The 20378-nt window shown below is 39.0% G+C and overlaps 1 protein-coding gene across 1 annotated transcript in view; it reads right to left on the bottom strand.

Moving 5' to 3' along the window:
- Positions 1-20378, bottom strand: part of LOC149068661 (uncharacterized) — a 107001-nt gene that overhangs the window by 30735 nt on the left and 55888 nt on the right. The window lies entirely within an intron of this gene.

Raw genomic sequence — 20378 nt, 5'->3', positions numbered from 1 at the left:
TGGAAAATGAGGCATTTTCCTAAGTGGAATCTGCTATTAACCATAGCAGCTGATCCCTTTATCGTAGAGGTAGAGTGCCCCTATACACCCGAGGGGAACCCCCCCCCCCGAGCCCTGACTGGCACTCCCATGTGTTAAGACAGGTCCCCGGGTAATTTATTAAAGAATCACAGGCAATCGCTCTTCTTCAATTCAGAAACAAGCAAAATGAGTGAAACAACACTCATTGCCCGATAATTACTAAATACCCTCAGTTGATCATTTTTGTCGCACCACGGTCATTTTCTGCACACGAGGGCTAATTAGACCGGGACCTACAATTTATTGCCAATTCCGAACGGCAGCTTTTATTGTAATACTCACCGTGAGGTTGGTGCGCTAATCCCTCGATGTGGGACTCCCTGCGGTAGCTATATTTTTCTGTCGTCGTTTCTGTTGTACCCCTGTTTCAGGAAAGTTTCTGAAAAGAACGAACCGGATGTCTAACTCGCGACACCTCTTAACATCCTTTGGTACTTTGGGCAAATATGTTATCGACCTGGGTTACCGTGCCTCTCCCTCCCCGTCAGTTGGAGAGCACTGTTTAAAAATGTATACATATTAAAAGCTGTTCTGTTTTGGCTGAAAAAAAGAATCGTCGTTCATTCTTTTTGAAGTACCTCCTCCTGTTGTAAACATGCAAGAAACATAGCCAAAAAATTGGCATTTGCACATTTAATGCTGTTCTTTCCCGAATTTCCTCAGTTTTTCGAATATCTCTGTGGATATTGCACTTGGAAATATGGTGTTTTTTTTGGCATCAAGAGAGACAGGGCAACAACTTTCTAATTGTAAGTTAGAGCACAGAAGGATCGTATAAAAATTTAGATTTTTATTTAGGGACACACTGTATTTTCATTCTCAAAACTGGTACAGAGTAATTTTTGAACGCCTTTTGAGCATTTTTTAAATTGAAACTATATTTCTACGACCTACGACGGACGGTTGATGGAGATAAAGGCCGCACATTAGCGCTTACAGGACATCCTGTATAATATAACATGCAAACATCATTGAACTGGAACTACTGCTGTCACCTATCAAATAAAAAATACAACTCTTATGATTTTTTCGCTTGAAATTGATGAGCGGTTTTTGATTAAAATGTCGCATAGAAAAAATCAATATAGTATGATATTGACAAATATTTTTTAAGCAATAATATTAATTGAATTGTTAAATTTGCTTCAAAATTTTAACAGTTATTATTTGTGTACGGTAAATTAACATTAGTAAAACGCGCAGAATGTAGCTTAAGGATGAAAAAGCGTAAACTTAAACTATAGGCCACCCCATTGGCCCGCTTGTTAAGTGCGGTAGAACCGCCAAAAAACGTTTTATTCAGGTCAGGTCAGCTTAAGGATGAAATAGAATATTGGTGTGATCAATCTGCCATCCAACTGAATAGTGAAAAATGCAAATTTTTATGGTTCACTAGACGTCGTAAAATTCCGGACAGACGACTTCAAATTGGTACACAATCTTTAAGCCCTGTTAGACAAATAAAATACTTGGGCTGTATCCTCAACAAAAATCTTTCTCCTCACACATTGATCATGTAATAAACAAATCTAATAGAATTATGGGTATGCTCAATCGCATCACATTTCCACAGGCAAAACTTTCATTAAAGAACAAAATTATTCTTTTTAAATCCATAATGAGGCCTACTCTACTCTATGCTTCGCCAGCTTGGGCGCACGCTTGTAAAACGAATATCAAAAAACTACAGACTATGCAGAACAAAATACTCAGAAGATTTGTTGGAGCCCCTTGGTTTGTTCGCGGAATTAACATCAGACAAGACTTGGACATACCTCACATATTCACATACATTAAGAAATTAAACAATGATCAATTCGAGCGAATGTTTAGTTCCCAATTCGAACATCTGAGGGAAATTGTTGACTATGATGCTGACTGCTTAAGGAAATATAGGAGGCCCAAACAAATTGGGCGCCTTACATGGGAGAATTTGTAAAGATGCTTTCTTCTACAAATCTCATTGTATACATACTATTTTAATACATAAATTCTCTCATTCAATTGTATATACTCACATTACTTGCATACTATGTATCTATCCACTTTTGACATTTATTCGCATCTATTCGATTTGTATCTTCTCATTATTGAATTTTGTATATACACACATATATTTCCCAATTGAACTTGCATATTGAACTTGACCTGCATATGATGTACATTTGAAAAAGGTGTAAAAAAAAGAGCGAGAAGACTCTTTTTGAACTTTGGATTGTTTTGCTTATACATAAAATTTGTCAATAGTAAATCCCCATTAATTTCTGATGCACTGAGTTGAAACAGAACTTTATTACCTGTATTGCATTTTTGATGTTACAGCTGGGGTTTTTGCGTCACGACTCCAATGTGATGTTTTTTTCTCCCATTCCACTTCGAATAGATGTTGCTAGCTGCAGATTGTGTGACCTGCTTCTGTGAACTGTGATGACATTTGCCTGCTTATAGCCAGATCATGACTTTTCACCAATTTGACCAGTTCTTTTTACATACACTACACATTCATGCAAACACATATCTATCTACAAACATGTACACATTTTCTTCTTCACCAGTTTTTATGCCGGCAGTTGGCCCTCGCGGGCTAGGAATCGGCTTAAAGTTCAATTCTGGTCTAGCTTAAGGCTGATCAAAAACTGTAATCATAAAGAATACAGTCCAGAATTAATTCCATTGTGATATCAAAGTCAGGGAAGATTATGTCCTGCGTATCTTACTAACGTCAATTTACCTTACGCAAATAACAGCTGTTAGAATTTTGAAGCGAACTTGAGAATTCAACTAATATTATTGCTTAAAAAATATTTGTCAATATCATACCGAATTGAATGTTTCAATGCCGCACACTAATCAAAAACCGGTCATCAGTTTCACAATCGAAGAATCACATTTTTCTTTGATAGGTGACAGAAGTAGTTCCAGTTCAATGATGTTATATGTAATATATACTGTACTTTTATATACTGTTTACTTGTTTTCAATATTTTTTAGAAGGCACATTTTTGCTGATAAAATTTTATTTTTACATGTTTGTTGGTTGTGGACAAAAGTAACAAAGAAAAGCACCATTTTTTATGGTGAATAAGTTTGCGGAGTATGAACGTATGGAGCAGTGATTCCCAACGTGGGCGTTAACGCCTCCTAGGGGGCGATGAAAATGCTTCTGAGTTTTTTTGCTGAGCAGCGATAGATTTTCTATATTGTAAAAGTATATGGTAATGTTATTTTGTCATATCGTACAGATATCTAAATTCTATGCACAGAGAAACAACAGAATGTGCCCCCCACCATTAGGAAAAAAAAATGAAAAAAAAGGTTATGGAGCACAATTTCATGTAGGAATAAAATTTTCCCTTTCCCCGCTATAGCATCTCGGTGCTTACCCATGACCCCCCCCCCCCTCCACAACCTGAACCCAGGCTCCCTGATCTGAGATATTTGTTTGGCTTATAAATTCTACATTGAACTAGCTGTTACCCGCGGTTTCGCTCGCGTGGATTTGGTAATCTGAAAATTACTCAGCTAAGATTCACCCCATATAACATTTGACCGCCTCGTGGGTTGAATTTTTAGAAATCCCGGCTTAATGAATGGGTATCTACATTATAAAATATAATACTAACTTAATTTCACACCTGACAAAATTTTAAATTTCTTCAGCGGTTTCGGCTAGGAGTGATTTCTCTATGTTACCTTTGAACGCCCCTTATGGCTCCCTTGGAGTCGAATTTCAAAAAAACCCTTGTTAGCGAGTCTCTTTACCACAGAGAAATAAAACTACTGAACAAATTTCACATTTACAACTTCAGCGGTTCTTTTTAAAGTAAGGAGAAAAAAATTTACATTTTCCCCGTATCCCCGTGCTAGAGTCTTGTGAGGCCTACCCTTGCGGGAAAAAGCGGGGGGGGGGGCATGTCGCGCACTTACACCATTGCCACTCGGAAGATATTCACTGACAACTCAGATAAACGCCCTATTGATTTAATGATTAGCAACGTGATTATTTCAGTTTCTGTCATAGTTCTTGTACGGGTACGTTTCTTCTTTATAATCAAAGCTCTTTATTCGTGAATATAGCTCCCAATAGGCTGACACCACCAGGCAAAGCTCCACTCTCGTAGCTAAGCATAGACTTTAAAGCCGTCTTAAGAGCATCATTGGCATCCCGGGGGCAAGTGATACTCAGGTGCCTCTATCTGATTGAAATTTACAGCTTAATAGTTTGCATACTTTCACTTGAAAAATCGTACTGCCAGATCTCAAACAATCATAGGGCCCTCCCATGCATCCGAGGCCCACCGGGAGTGGGGAGAGCAATGCGTTAAATAAAGCAGTGGTTCTCAACCGGGGGCCATATGGCCCCCCTAGTGGTACTGGGATACTTCAAGGGGGCAACGGAAGAAAATTTAGAAAGGGACCATGGCAGGTGGTTTGGAGGGCTGCAGAGAGCTGAGAACGAAAATTAAAGTGTGAAGAGAAATAATGTGATTTTATATTAGTGACTATACACTTACAGAATCCAACAAAACCACCCAAAACCAGGCATGGACCCACCCGGGTCACCACCTACATTTTAGAGCAGGTTCCCTAGGATGGGGTTTTTCGCAGGCCCCCAGCTAGATTCTTCGCAGACAGGGTTCTGTGAAAAAGCTAGCCCCTATATTAAATTTATAGTGTGGAAAACAAAATATGATGAAAACCATATCAGGTCCCGGGCTGCAGCTCTGTCAGTCCCACTCTTGTGAGGGGTCATGCTCGAGGGTCTCGTATCCATAAGTGACCCCACCTTATGATATTTTGTATATTACAATAAATTTCCGGCTAAGTATGGGACTACTATAGCATCACTACTATAGCATCACTTCCCATGGTGTTGAGACGGTGCTGAATAGAACTCGGATAAGCGGGGAGCTCAATAAATTCTTGGCCAGGGGCCTGAAGGCCAATCTTATTTGAAAAGTTTTCATTCAGTATAAACTCACTGAAAAACTTAAAAAAACCAATTCAATACGTGTAAAGGATCTTGCTTCTAGATGAGGGTCGAAGACTGAGTAAGACATTGGGGGGGGGGGGGGAAGGCACGAGCAAAAAAGTATTAAGAGAAACGCTGCTCTAGACTACTTTGAAACATTCATTTTTAAAAATATTGTTGGTATTTTCAAAATCAGAAGTGCCTCATGTGGTGATGACGAAGCTCAGGTATAAAAAACTAAATTCTTCATTCAGCTTTGCTCCTTATAAACAGAGCTTATAAACTGACCTGAAAGATCAAACTTCCAGTTCAGTAATTTTTTCAAGACCAAGAAGACATCCAAAACAAAGGAAAAAACACTCTCCACGCAAGCAGACGACAGGTAAGATCGTAAAAAGTGAATTTTTCCACACTCCACTTTATAGTAATGTGCTGCCATCTAATCTCAAATTTGAAAGTGACTCTTGTGGTGTTGATGAAGTTTAAAGTAAAAAAACTATATTCTTTATTCCGCTCAGTTCCTTGTAAACAAAGCTCATAAACTGAGCTGGAAGCTTAAACTAAAAGTTCGGTTATTTTATTTGAGCGTAAGGAGACGTCCAAAACAAAGAACCTCTTGATGAGCAGACGACAGACAAGACGTCGGTTCTCCACAAGCTAAGCTCACAAACAGAACTGGAAGTTCGAACTGCCAGTTCAGTTATTTTTCAGAACACAAGGAGACGTCCAAAACAAGTAACCTGGAGAGAAGCAGACGACAGAGATTCTGAGGCTTGATTTATATACTGTATTAGATGCTGCCATCTAATCTCGACGTTTGAGGCAACTCATGCGATGATGAAAAAGAGAGAGAGAGTTCTTTGTGATTTTTTAGCATAAAATTTTCTTTTTATGAGACGAAAATTTCGGTAACAAAATTCGTACATTTGCAATAACCGATTTTTACGTAGAAAAATAATTAATTCTTTCATTAAAAAAATTCGGACAATATGGATGATCGAAAAAATAAGTGAAAATACGGATTATGTGGTCTTCAGATATAGAGTTATCAGATTCAAAACTGAAAAAGGAGGACGCCTGGTGTGACCATTCAACCTATCCTTCAGCAAGGGTATCTTACGAGGGGGGTGCCTAAATGAGTGGTTGGCCCGGCTAATCCAGTTGCGGCCCAGCCAATAGGTATCTTATTTCTGACGAAGCCGTTATATTGGGTAAGTTTTCTTTTAGATATATTCTCAAGTTTGTAATTTACACTTCGCAGCATTTCTTTTACTTCTATAGATCAAACTACACAGTTGATCCACTAATGACAAACAAAAATCATGTCCTTATTGTGTAGAACTTGGTTTACTGCATGGGCCCACCTGAGCATTTCTGGCAACCAAGTGACAATTAGATCTGGTTCCGATTTTCAAGAGTAAATATGCAAATAGGTAGATAGGAATTTTTAGCTAGGTTGTAGTGCCTCTCTCAGAAAAATCGCTTTGTATGTGGGCGTGTGATAATGTTAAGGGACAGCCCTGGGCGTACTTTATGAAAATTGTGAAAGGCTAATCGAAAAACTCAGCAATCCAAAAATGTGTGGTCTAGTTTGCAATAGTTTCTCATCTTTTGTGCCATCCTTGTGATAACGATCAAGTGTTCTTAAAATTTTAGGATCTTCTATCGGATGATCGATGGTGGAAAAAAAATTGAACATTTAAAAAAAAAACATTTTTGATATCTTTTTGTAGTGCCCCTTTTGTACTGATGCCCTAAGCACGTGCTTATTTTGCTTAATGGTTAGGAATGAGAAATGTTGAAGGGGGGGGGGGCATGGGCTAGAAAAGGTTGAGAACCATTGAAATAAAGCACCGAAAGTCCTTGCTTATTACTCTACAAAATATTGAAAATGCCCATTTTTAAAGGTGGGGGGATCTTAGAATATGTATAAATCATATTCATTCAAATGAGTTTATTTGAATTCCTACAGGTGGCAGAATGCTAACAAACCTGTAAATTTCTCAAACGTGAAAACGTCCGATTAAAAAAAAAGACACTCGTTTTTGTAATTAAAGTTCGAATTTTTTAAACCAGAAACTAGTTCACGAATGTTATTTTCCGATACAATAAGTCGTAAAAAACCATGGGTTTATTTTGGAAATTTTTTATCCACTTGAAGTGATGATTCATTGGATTGTAGAATCCCCGTGTACTTTTTGTGCATTACCCAGAGCCATCTAGACACACGAATCCCACCCGGGCACTACACGGGGACCCATGGCCTCCATATCCCGCAGTAGCACGCCTAAGCTGGGGTCTTTGGCACGCTTCAGGTCAAATTGTCCACGGGCCGCTTTATCATGAATTTAGTGTGGAAAAACAGAAAATAAGAATCATCTCGGGACCCCCAGGCTGGGGCACTGTCAGTCCCACTCCCTTGTGTGTGTGTGTGGGGGGGGGGTACATGCGGGGAGCTCAGTTGCATAGGGAATTCCACAATAAAATCTGGCACAATGATTTATGACAATAAATATATGTACAGCAGAACTTGGCTGATTCGAAGCTCAAGGGGACAGCGAAAAAGTTCAATTTATCCAATTAATCAGTACAGGAATCCGTACTTTCACATTTCACACAAGTAGTGAAAAGCTCTTGATAATTCTAAAAATGTATTGAATGCTATATACATCACTTACTATAGCAGTTTCCTCGCTGTTGCAATTAGTGTTTGTATAAAACGTAAAACAATCACGAAAAAAATATTTTATTTAAATTTAATTAGATTATAGGATTATATATCTAGATATCATTATATTGTACATTATATTTTACAGTTGATTTTTAATTTCTCCCTCCGTATATTACGATACGTCCATTGACGAACGTTGATTATATGTGAATTTATATGTAATATTTTTATTTATTATCCGGAAGATATTTAATAAAATTTCCAGACATACCCATCCTCCGGGAACGCTTTGATATCTCAATGAGATGGGAAGCGGGGTGTGTTTGGTTTTCAAAGGTCAAAGTCTGCACACTCTAGGTCGGTGGTTCTCAACCTTTGGAAGCCCGCAGCACGGTAAATCTGTTTTGCGTAAGTGAAAAGCCCGGTCATACACACAACTAACGAGAAACTAATAGGAAAAATGGAACTGCGAATCACTCACGGCCCGGTGTAACTAGTGTTAGAGCCCAGTACTGGGCCGTGGTCCGGCGGTTGAGACACATTGCTCTAGGTCACTAGAGCATCATCACTCTTCTGGTTTTTCACCGACCTGCTCTTCTGGTCATTCACATGTTTGCACACTATTTTAGTCACTCACATGGTTGCACACAATTTTTTCATTCACATGTTTGCACACAATTTTTTCACTCACATGTTTGCATACTGTTTTGGTTACTTTTTTGGTCTCTAACCTAACTCTAGGTCACTCCTTTGGGCCAGTCACTGACCTGGTCCCTCGATATGTAGGTCACTCATATGCTTACAAATCTCTAGGCCACTCTTTTGATCACTCACTGACGTAGTCCTTTGCTCTTTACGCAGAGGTGGATTTACGGGTTCACCGCCATGTAAATAATTTTAGGACATACCTAAATCCTCTGGACATAGTATGGAAATTATAGAAAATACATGAATTTTGTCGAAGGATGGAGTAGAGAGCAGTCACATGGCAGTATTGGAGCTATTTATTCCCATGGCATCAAGAAATGCTTTTACACAGTTTTATGGTGACATTTCATCAAGAATAGACTCTGTGGAGGACGTCTATGAGTAGTTTCATGAGGGAAGAGACAGTGATGTCTTGTGCTCAGATTCAGTTGCCGGCGAGCTGGTTTTCGTGAACGTTCGAGATCTCTGTAGCGTGGGTGGTTTCGAGACCTCCGGAACCATCTCTCGGGAGCTACTCGAACCCTCCAGGGTCCTTATCCTGTTTTCATGGTCCACGACCGTCTTCAGGACGATTCTTTTGAACGCCTCGCTTTTCAGCACGAGGGGCTTCGTTACGCGGTGCCTCGTCAATCGGATTTTCTTCAGGTTCTTCACCTTGTTCTTGAGCCAGAATTTGGGCACGTCTCTCGGAACGTCACCGCCTCCGCCGCTCTCGGGGACGCCCATTGGTTTCCTCTTGGTCCGTGTCACCGATAAGATGCTGTCACCGCATTCGCTGTGCGGGCCGAATGGCGGAAGAGTCCGGATGACCTCAGAGGTGCTCTTGCCCGAAATCCTTGATGTGTATCTGCTGCGGTCGCTGAACGGGCTGAGTGGCGGAGGAGTCGGAGAGATCTCGGAGGTGCCCTTGCTCGAGATCCTAGATGTGCTCGTGCATCTGCTCCGGTCGAGGATTTTCTTTTTCTGCTCCGGCGATATGTATTGCTTGTTCTTGGTGGCTTCCAGAAGGGCCGACAGTTTGTGGATTTCCTGCACCTTCTGGTCGAGCTCCTTCGTGAGTTTTGCGTTCGCCTCGGTGACGTCCTTGTTGTTCATCTCGACGGCGAACAGTTTCGAGCAGCACCCGACCTGATGGAACTTCTGGTCGTCGACGGTCTTCGTCAGCCTCCGGATCTTGCACAGCTCTTTGTCGAGCTTCTTCTTGACGGCCTCGTTGTCTCGGCTCAGCCGCTGGATCTCCAGGTTCTTAGCAGCGATCGCGTTACGGAACTCGCACTGTTTCTTCTCCTTGATCTGCGCGGCCTCCTTCTGGGCCTCCTTGACCTGGGACGACAGTTTAGTCCTCAGATCCTTTATCTCCCGGTCCCTGGCTTCCACGACATCCTGAAGTTGCTTGACTGTCTCCCTGAGTCGATCGTTCTCCTTGATCTTCTTGTTCGTTATCAGCTGGCACTGAAGGTTGTCCTTCCCGTGGACCCTCCCGCCGGTGGCAGCGTCGCTGCCGTTCCTCAGGCTCTTCTGTGGCAGCTTCGGGGTCTTGAGACGGGCCGGGAGGGCCACCTCGACGATCCTCCTTCGTCTGGACGGCGTGACGGGAGGCGTGGGAGGCATCTTGGACGTCCCGTACTCGAAGAACTCGCATATCAGCCTGAATATTTCCCGGGTGTAAAGTGTTTCGTTCAGCAAGTCGGCGATGATCTCGGCAAGGCACACCCTCATGAGGGCCAGTTCCAACGTAGCCTCCCTCGTTTTCATGATCAGGACGTCCTCAGCCGTCATCTCCAGGCTCGCGGGAAGGTTCAGCTCAAACGTGCATTCTGTGCAGTACGCCTTCAGGGTGCATTTGTCGCTCTTGAGCTTCTGGAACATCCCGTGCGTTTTCCGGCCATGTTTCGATTTGCTCTGCGTGTCGCCGCAAATCGTGGATGATACCTGGAAGCCGAAGAAGACCAGGCTAGCTGAGTTCGGTTGCTCTTGGTCCGGGCCGACTCCACTGCCCGTCTCGTCTTGGTTGGTGTCGAGTTGCTCCTCTATGGGCACCGGGTCATCTGCTTCCATCGGCGGAACTGCAACAAGTAAATCGAATTTTCTCACTTTGCTACCTATCGAGCCGACTGGCTATCGGGTCTTTAACCAGGGCCGTTAACCCCTATCGAACCCCAGTTTTGTCGAAGTATGGAATCGAATTTCGGTTTAGGTGTAAACACATCTGTATAAACTTTAACCTTTTTTGCCCACGGACCCCTTTTCCAGGGGATCCCATCCCCTGATCCAGGTGCGAGATTCTTCCTAGTCATTGAATTGATTTTTTTTTCGTCATAAACTTGTTGTGAGAGTAAAAATTCTATTAACCCTTTAAGCGATTTTTAAAATTTCCCTGACCCGCATTATAACTGCCACAGGGATAGGAGGCCCTGTATACGACAGGGGATCATGGGAAGAAAATATGGGTCCGGAAATGGTCCGTGGGCTGAAAAAGGCTGAGCAGCACTGACCTAAGCTATTAAGATCGTGGTAAGTACTGTAAAAGCAAATGTTAACTCACCTGTTTTTTGTTTGTTTGTTTGATTATAAACAACAGCTGTAACACTTCGAGTTGTATATAACGGCGATGGTGATCGGGCGTTGCTATTGGTGGTGATTGGTTGGTGAAGGAAAAGATGGCTTCTACTTGTAATGATCTTACTTTTCGCAGGAGTTTATTATATGTTGTGCCAGTTGTGGAGGAATTTGTTTGTTTGTTAAGCTAGAATTCCTTTCCATTGTTGGTATTGAATTCGGCTCCAGATATTTTGGCCGGAAGTTCTCAGGAACGGGACGGAACAGACCTGTAGTAGTCCCGGATATTTTGCTCACTTAGAGACACTTGAGCTCCATCACACAAGGTGATTTCAGCACATTGTTACCTGGGAAGCGGGGTGTGGCTTGAGAACTGAGAGACAATTTATTCACAGAATATTCCGAAATTAATTCTTTCATTAATTCCGGAACTAATCGCTTTTCAACGTTTTCCACAATTTTCTGGAAATGATCTGTGGGCCACAAAAAAAAAGCGCCGAGGGCCAAATGTGGCCCTCGAGCCATTCGTTGAAGACCCCCTGCGTGTAAGCAATGACCAATGGATCCCGATTATGCCGAAATTCTCTCTCTCATTAAAACCCACAAAAACAGTCTACTCTTTTCTATTTCACAGTCCTGTCTGGGCCCCTCTTGAAATCCCACCATCATCCCTTAGGCTTACTTCACCGCACACCAACTCCGGTCATATATCGCCATATGGCAATTTCCAACCAATGGAGTTAGGTGGGAAACGAAGGTGCTATCTATCGGTGGACGCCTCACGCTCGGTATGCAAAGAACTTGTTCCTGATTTTCTTGCAAGTATTCGAATCTGTGGACTTTGACAATAACCTTTATAGTGGGAGACGAGCATCTCCACTCGGGCGCAGCCCTTAGGAACGGGCATGAGAGCAGCAATTAGCCTATGGCCTGGAATATCCAATATATTAAATTTTTGAATTAATAAAATATTACTCAGGTATTAAATTATTATTGATACAATAAATTAAGTTATTTAATTATTGTTAAATATTATCATTAAATTTCAAATATTTCAATTGATATTATCGTTGTGCGGAGAAAAAAAAATCATTATTAGGTGAGTCTCCGTACTCTGGGCTTATCCGTCTGTCTAGGGTTAGGTCGATAGCCCTCAAAATATACGGCTTTGAATTTTCAACGTGTTCCCGCAATACGTCGATTGACCTGAGCCTGATTTTTATTATTGTCGATGGATGGGATTGTATTTATTTATATTTTATGTATTATGGTTAATAATAGATAAAGTGATTAAAAATGTATGGGAAAAATGCGGGAAAAGGTGTTTTTACTCTAGCGTCATCTGCTATTTATTTAAAATACTAATTTCTGAAAAGTGGTGCTTATTTTACCAATATATGTTTCTCTCCCTCTCTCTATTTTTTTGAAAAAATTTACATTGCCACTTATTATTTTGATAAAATTTATTATAATTAAGCTTAATCAGATTGAAATTTGATACAATCATATAATATTGGCTAGAACCCCTTTATACACCCCGTATATGAAGGCGTCTTACTGTAGGCCTCCGCGCGAAGCTCGTGACGTCACAGAAGAAGGTCGTCTCACCTATAGCCATTGGATATACTACATAAAAAAGGGAGGTAAAGATGGTGCATGCGTCAGACCTGCTGTATTCAATGGCTATAGGTAAGATTAAGGCGACTGTTCTAAGGAATTAGCTTTATTCTAGAGGCTATAGGTAAGGTAACCTTCTTCAGTGACGTCACAAGTCACACGCGGAGGCCTTCTGCAATAGATGTTGTTGACCTAACTCATTGAAATCACTTTTTATCCAGTTCGTATGGAGCAGCATAGAACAGGGAAGATTATGGGAGTCTATAGACTCGGTACGCCCTGAGAAAATGCATCTATTTCAGACTTTATTTTAAATACTCGCATTAACGCCCATTTTAAATTTCGGTTCCGATACTTACGTGTTTCAATCGAAATTAGTTTCAATTTAATCTATCATAATAGATTCCTCTCTAGTAAAATCAAAACTAATTTTGATAATTATTGATAATATAATTGATAATTATCTATTATAGATATATAGATATTCCTTCTGAAAAAAAAAATTCAAATATGTGCTGTAAAATTTATCATTTCAATAATACTTAACAAAGTTGAGCCCACTTACAACAAAATCGGTTTAATATGACTAACTCTTCCAACTTCGTGAACCACAAGCCATGGAGCGAACGTGCCAAGATAAATTAGTTATATTTTGCAGCGTCATCTACCTTTGATTTTAAATGACACTTTTTCTGACTTCACAAGTATGAATATTCCGGTGATATCTTTTCTTTTTCTATCGTTTCCTTTATCCGAAAAATTAATTTTTCAAAAATTTACAAAATATGTGATTATTTCGATAAGTTGTGGCCACTTGTAAAATAATCGGATGTAGTGAAATATCGGTTACTACAATGTCTCTTCTGCCTTCATGAGCCCGAACCATCGAAATAACTTGATGCCAATGTATATTTCGGACCTCTCATTTATTATGTTTTGAATGTAGGAACTAGGGCTGGACGAATCTACTACTGCCCGACGTATAAAAATTTTGAACAGGGCACATAAATTTTTTATATACCTATAAGTCAAAAATATCTCGAATGAAACTTGTTTCACAAACAACTTCGTACTTTTGTATGCGTATTATATTCATCACTGAATGCTTGCCATTGTTCCAGTATTTATCTCATCCAAGACGGAATATACCGATATTATCACTTCTAGAGTGATAATCACCGACAATTATGCATTCAAGGTGGGTGGGTAGGCCTCTTTTTCAATAACCATAATCCAATAAATCGATAACAATACGAACAAGTATGGACACGATTATGGGAACAGCATGATCGTCAATTAATAAACGTTCGTTTGAATTAATTTATAACTGCCGGCACCTTGACCCATTTCATTTCGGTGAGCACGAAAGGAATGCCCGAACTCTTTTTCCTCCTCTCTCGACCACGTGTTGATGCGACCGCCTTATTACGTATGCGTCTCTACGCGTCGTCGTGTTAATGATAACGTTTCAATTATCGCTCAATGGCGTTTGACCTTCCGCTCGGAATACAATCGAGTCTGATGTTAAACAACGGGATCGAACGAATCTAGTGTGAGAAGACTTGTTATGAACTTTTTGATCGGAAAGATTATCTCCATTTCTTGCCATTTGACTAATAAATGCCGGAATGCAATGAGTGACCACTTTATTATGACCACCTGGTAGTTTTAACCCTTGAATTGGCAAGCATTGAAATATAAAGAGGGGAATAATTTTGAGGGGTTATATTAAGCATATGAGGTATTCTGAATGCTATTTACGTGGCATGAAAACATTTATAGTCAATATTTAAAAAAATACGGGATGTTGCACTTCGGGGGAACACACTGTATTTATGTGATTTACGTAGATTTGAATAGTATAAAAGTGTCAGTTACTGTTAGCCAACTTACTTTTCTATCATTGATGAAGAAACCACAGCAATATGTCTCCTCCACATGGTATGTCTGGTAGGTCTCCTCCCTCTGAAATGCCAAGTGTCAAATGCCAATTGACAGCTCATGAACATCTCACAAGTAAAATTGAATCTTTTAGAGTTGCATAGAAGCATCGATGCCGAAAGGAGCTCAATATTTGAAAAATATGAGAAACTCATGTTGTGCTTGAGAGCAACACTGCCTAATAAAGGGTTGAACAAATGAGCTATGGCGTCACACCGTTCTGTAATTTCGGGCATATAAATATAATACTGTGAAAACTCGCTACAACGATACTCGATGTAACGATGAACCCCTCTGCAACGATATTTTTTTTAAATCTTGTTTGGAATTGCCTATAGTGTATAGTCGAAAAAAGTTTAACCCCACTCGATACAACGATACTCTTTACTACGATAAATAATCCTTATATAACGATATTCTTAGGAGATTGTGAAACTTTTTTTGATATTCCACTCAAAATCGCCTTCAAATATATATCTAAATTCCTCATAAGGTTTTGTTCATTTCCAGTATGATTAATAGCAACGGTATTTTACATTATCTTCCCTCCGAAAGTGATAATGAAGTTGCTGTGAAGCTACTTTCTGTGTAGTACACAAAAATATTGTGAAGGAAACTACTTTACTGAGAAAAAAAATAGAGAGATAATACAGAAAAAGATAAACAAAATACAGATAAAATAGAAAATACACTATATATATATTATCATACACAATATTCTACATAAGGGATCGTCCAGAGCATAGTTTTCAAACTTTTTTGTTCCATCGCCCCCAAATCAGAAATTTTTTCTCTCATCGCCCTCCAACTCAAACAAGCCCGTAGAATCCTATGTTATAACCGTAGCTTCTATCGACCCTCCCCCTGGATCATTCCATCGCCTACCAGGGTGCGATATTGCCCACTTTGGGAAACACTGGTGTAGAGTATACAACGTAAATTTCTTCTATGCTGGCAAACACTTTCATAGTAAATATCAAGTACCAAAACAAAATATATAAATAAAGATAAATATTATAAAGGCCTTGGTGTGACACTGAGGACTGAGAAGTATTTTTATTGTTATAATGGAAGATTAGTATAATTAATTATTAGTTTTTTGAAAAACTAAATTTAATTCATATCAATATCATTCAATTCCAATTAATTTTCATATTTTATTCCATTTGACAGATTATTAAAACACAGTGAAGCCAAATGTATGAATTATTTTTTTTGGATTATTAATCTGAAATTATTTTTTCATCAAATGCTAATCATCGTTAAGTCTGAAATTTTTTCTTAAATGTGAATTTGCATTAGCTCTCAAATTTCCCCATAAATTCTGAAATTATTTTTTCATTATAGATATGAATCTCTACTAATTCATTAATTCCAAAAATATTTTACATTTATTATGAAAATATTCCTTTCAATAATTTTCGAATTCCTTCTAAAATCATTTCTTTCAATAGCTATGGAATTATTTCTCATTATAACCGTGAAATCATTCCTCATTTTCTTTCTATGAAAATGTGATTCTCTCATTAGTTCTGAAATGTTTGTGTTAAAGTAATTTTGAAATTACAGTAGGTTCTCGCTGATCCGGCACATATGAGAACCAGGGTGTGCCGGATTACTGTAAGTCAATTGAGAAAAAGCCCATTTAAATTATATGAATTTCAGAGCAATGACATGTTTTTTCTCTTAAATGATTGAATAAAACCCGCCTAAAAACACCGGATTAGCGTACGGCCGTATTATCGACCGAGGGTCCACTGTGTACTTCTTTCACTAATTCTGGAATGCATTTTTTCATTGGGTTTTCCCCTCCAGCATTTCTGTTAATTCTGTAGCTATGTAGACGGGTCTCTGCAAAAATTTTCAAGGGCAATATGTTAATAATTTTCATTCCCGCGGGTTATGCGTTGAAGACCCCGAGTACAGGCAATACCAGCTATAGAAAGACTACTAGAGCTGGTGTTTGGTATAGGGGATTGTGTAACTTGTTACTGCCAAAGCTCGAAGTGCGGCCAATTCCTGACGGGCCGGCCACTTCGCTAATTAGCCAAGAGTTTTAGCCAAAGTCCGGATTGCGAAAATAATTCCGACTTTGGCCGGCCTTTCTGTGACCTGGCTGGAGAACCCTGGCCAAAGATCGGCCCTATAGGAGCCAAATCCATTTTTTGAATCGCCAACGTGTGATACATGTCTATATAGCAGCTGTATTGGAATAACTCTATGTGACGAGAGAAAAAAAATGAAATTTAAGAGGAAAAAACTATAAAAATAATTATATAAGCATACAGTTTTATCTCTGCCAAATTTTGGAGGGGAAAAAATGATCACCGCATCGTGACGGCGGTTTGATGGGTTGCCGTAATTAACGTGGATATAGTTATCACGAAAAAATATGCCAACTTTCCCGAATCATGTCTCTTTTTTATCGGACTTTGGCCAGGGATTACCGGCCAGTTCGCGAATTGGCCAATTTCGGGCTTTGGCAGTAACATATCCATAAATTATTGTGAAGCTCCTTGCAGTGGGTAGGAAGAGGGACTCGTGGACTTCGTGAGCAATTATACAAGTTGATCTTAAAAAAAAAAAAAAGAATCACAGAACCACTTAAAAAAATCGAAAATTGCGTCAGAAAAATCCGACCTCGATCGAAATCCCGAGTGATTTCAATTATTGATGAGCATTTAATACTCGCTAATGTAGACATTACGCTGATTATAAGAAGCCATTTCCTGGATGAAGATTCGATAAAACCGGTTCGGTACGGAAGCCGCACCCAAATCCATCAGAATCATTGTTCTGCGGAGTTTAGAGGACAGTGGCCACCAAAATTAGAACTGAATTAATTATCCATTACATTTGCTTATTACTATTTTGGTAAATCGAGACCGAGTAAATAACTGAAGAATAATTATGGCAGTTTGTGTAATTCGCATTCAAAAGGGTAGTATATATCTAGGTTTACTGTTATTAAGTCGTTGTTTGTTAAGTACATATATTAACCCTTTATTGCCATAGCAGAAATCGCTATGGCAATACAAATGGGACATCTTTTTTTTTTTATGAAATAAGCAGGTGCAAAGTAAGGTTGAAGGGGAAAATGCATTCCATTGAGAAAAATCAATTTTATAAACTATCTGGACGTCTCATTGCTAAAATAAAATGCTTTTAGTACAGCGAGATATCTCGTCAGTACAGGTGAGAGGGTTAAATTAAAAAAAGGAAGCAAACAAAAAAATAAAGTATTACACTCAATACTCAGCGGTACCAGTCCCAGGGCTGTCTTAAGAGCATCATGGGCCCCCGGGCCAATTAGTTTTTCTGAGGCCCTACCTTGTAAATTCTAAAAAATTTCAACCGGATTTCATTTTTGCCCCTCTTCTTTTGAGGCCCTCGGACCGTACCCGGGTGGGCCCATGCGTTATATTCTTGTCATATTCCCAAGTTATTTCTTTTATTTAACTATTTAATTATTGAAGGTGGGGTCCACAAACTTTTTCCTCCTTCTTTCGCCGGTCAGCAGTTGTAATCAGGCTGAAGAACATTGATTTAGATCAGTGCTCTTCAACCGCTGGTCTGTGGACCGGTGCCGGTCCGCGAAAAATTCCGTTCAATCTATGTAGCCGTTATATAGTTTCAGCTTAGAGAAAATAAAATTTACCGCGTCGGAATTTTTTTTTTACTTCCGTTGTTTGCTGTCAGCCGGTCTACTAATTATTTTGCCAAATTTATTTATTTTCGCTGTCCGATAATTATTATTCCTCCAATTTCCTCCAGTCAGCAAATTATTTTATTTTTTGTATGTCCGTAAATTGTCTATCCCAGCGGTTTTCAACCTTTTTTTGACTCGCGGAGCCCTTTTCAGTATATAGTTTTTATATCGAAGCTGTTTGACTCGAGGAGCCCTTTTTGCATATAATTTTTATGGCGGAACCCCGTAGGCCTCTTTTTTTCATTTATCTGTCAAATTTACTTATTTATTTTATTCTCCTCGAGTCACCGCGGAGTCCCTAGGAAGTTCACACGGAGCCCCAAAGGCTCCGCGGAGCAGCGGTTGAGAACCACTGGTCTATCCTATTCATTAATTTTTCGCTTCTCCGCAAATTATTTCTCCTATTTATTCCTTTTTTTTTTTTGAGGCCCGCTGATTATTTCTTTCATTTTTACCGATTCGCGAAATTTTTCAACTAGTTTCACAGGTTCACCAGTGCAAAAAGTTTGATGAACACTGTTTTGAACTACAGTAAAACCTCTCTTTCTGCGGTCACCGACGGGACAAAAAAAAAAAAAATTCGTCCGTAAAAGAAGTGTGACCGTTTGTCAGGGGTTTGAAATGCATACCATTATTATACTAAATTGTTATTTGACCGTAAAAGACGGGTAACCTCCCTCTCAGGGGTGTCCGTTAAGAGGGGATTTACTGTAATTTGAAGTATAGATAGGTCTCTGATTGAGAAAAAGGAAGAAAAAAAAATTATTTCTCAGTTTTAAAATTCCATTGCTTTTGGGATTGATCTTATGAAAATACTATATTTAATACCGTTTTATCACGGGGTTTGACATTGTTAATTAAAAATTTTAGTTTTCTCTCTTTTAATGCTTATTTTTATTACAAAACATTTTCCCGAACAATTTGTGCGCAATTTCTCTTAAGTTATTTTAAGAATTAAATGTAAAACAAAAAATTGTAATTAAAAATTTGTCGAAAAGTTGGTTTTCCCGATGAAATTTGCGTGCACAACCAAAGTTATTCGATTTTAGAGGCGTGTTATATTTAACCAAACGAATTTTCGGGTAGGGGTAGGAATCCCCTAATTAAACGGGGAAGAAGGAGGGGGGGGGGATGCCCTACGTTATTAAAAAATTGCATTTAATCTGAGATTATTTTTTCATCAAATGTGAGAACTTGCATCAATCAGAAATTATTTTTTTCATTAAATAATCTTCATTATTACCGAAAATATTTCTTTCAATTTGTCTGGAAATATTTTTCATTTATTCTGGAAATATTTTCAGTTAATTCTGAGAATCATTTTTTCATCACATATGAATACTCATTATATAATTCTGGAAATACTTTTTCCAATTTTATTGCGGAAATACTTTTTCCAATTTTATTGCGGAAATATTTTTATATTTATAACATAAAATATATTTTATCTATCTATCTTCTATATATATAAAATTGATTTTCTGTCTGTGTGTGTATGTATGTTCTCTATACAAATCTACAATTTTAGATCGATCGTCGCCAAATTTTGCATATATACCAAATGGGACCCGACTTAAACGATTGGCTACTTTAAAATTTCGTCAGAGCAGGGCAAATGCCCCAAATGGGCAAAAAACTGTCAGGCAACAATGGTTTTTGGGCCTCAATAATCACTTTCCGAACGTTTACTTTGGTTACCGTGGTTCCCTAGCGATGAGTTTCAGACGTGTATATGCCCTTTCAATGGTTTGTCACTTCTTTAACGCTGCGAGTTTATGCCTTGCCTCATTTTCAGTACTCCCAGTAAAAAGGCTTTTTGAATAGACGTCATAATCATCATCAGCTTTGCTTTGAGGGTCGGGAAAAGGGGAATCCTCATAGAAATCAGTGTTAAAATTGCCGATTTTAATGTAGAAATGCGGAAATTTGGTGGGGTTTTCTGTCACATCAACAATTTTAAAAATTGTATTGAATTCTTCATTTTTGAAATATTGAGTTCGCTTAGAGATATACGAAGCCTAGAAAATTAAATATGAAGTAATTAGCCGGACCTACTTTCGAGTTGGATAACCATGCAATAACATTGATTTCAACTTTTTATTTATATCTTCTCAAGCATG

Source organism: Pholcus phalangioides, unplaced genomic scaffold, assembly GCF_987345545.1.
Source record: "Pholcus phalangioides strain wild (caught in Gottingen) unplaced genomic scaffold, Ppha-v1.0 ptg000024l_1, whole genome shotgun sequence".
NCBI lineage: Eukaryota > Metazoa > Arthropoda > Arachnida > Araneae > Pholcidae > Pholcus > Pholcus phalangioides.
Note: the sequence above shows the minus strand (reverse complement) of the source record. Positions and strands in the feature narration are given on the sequence as shown.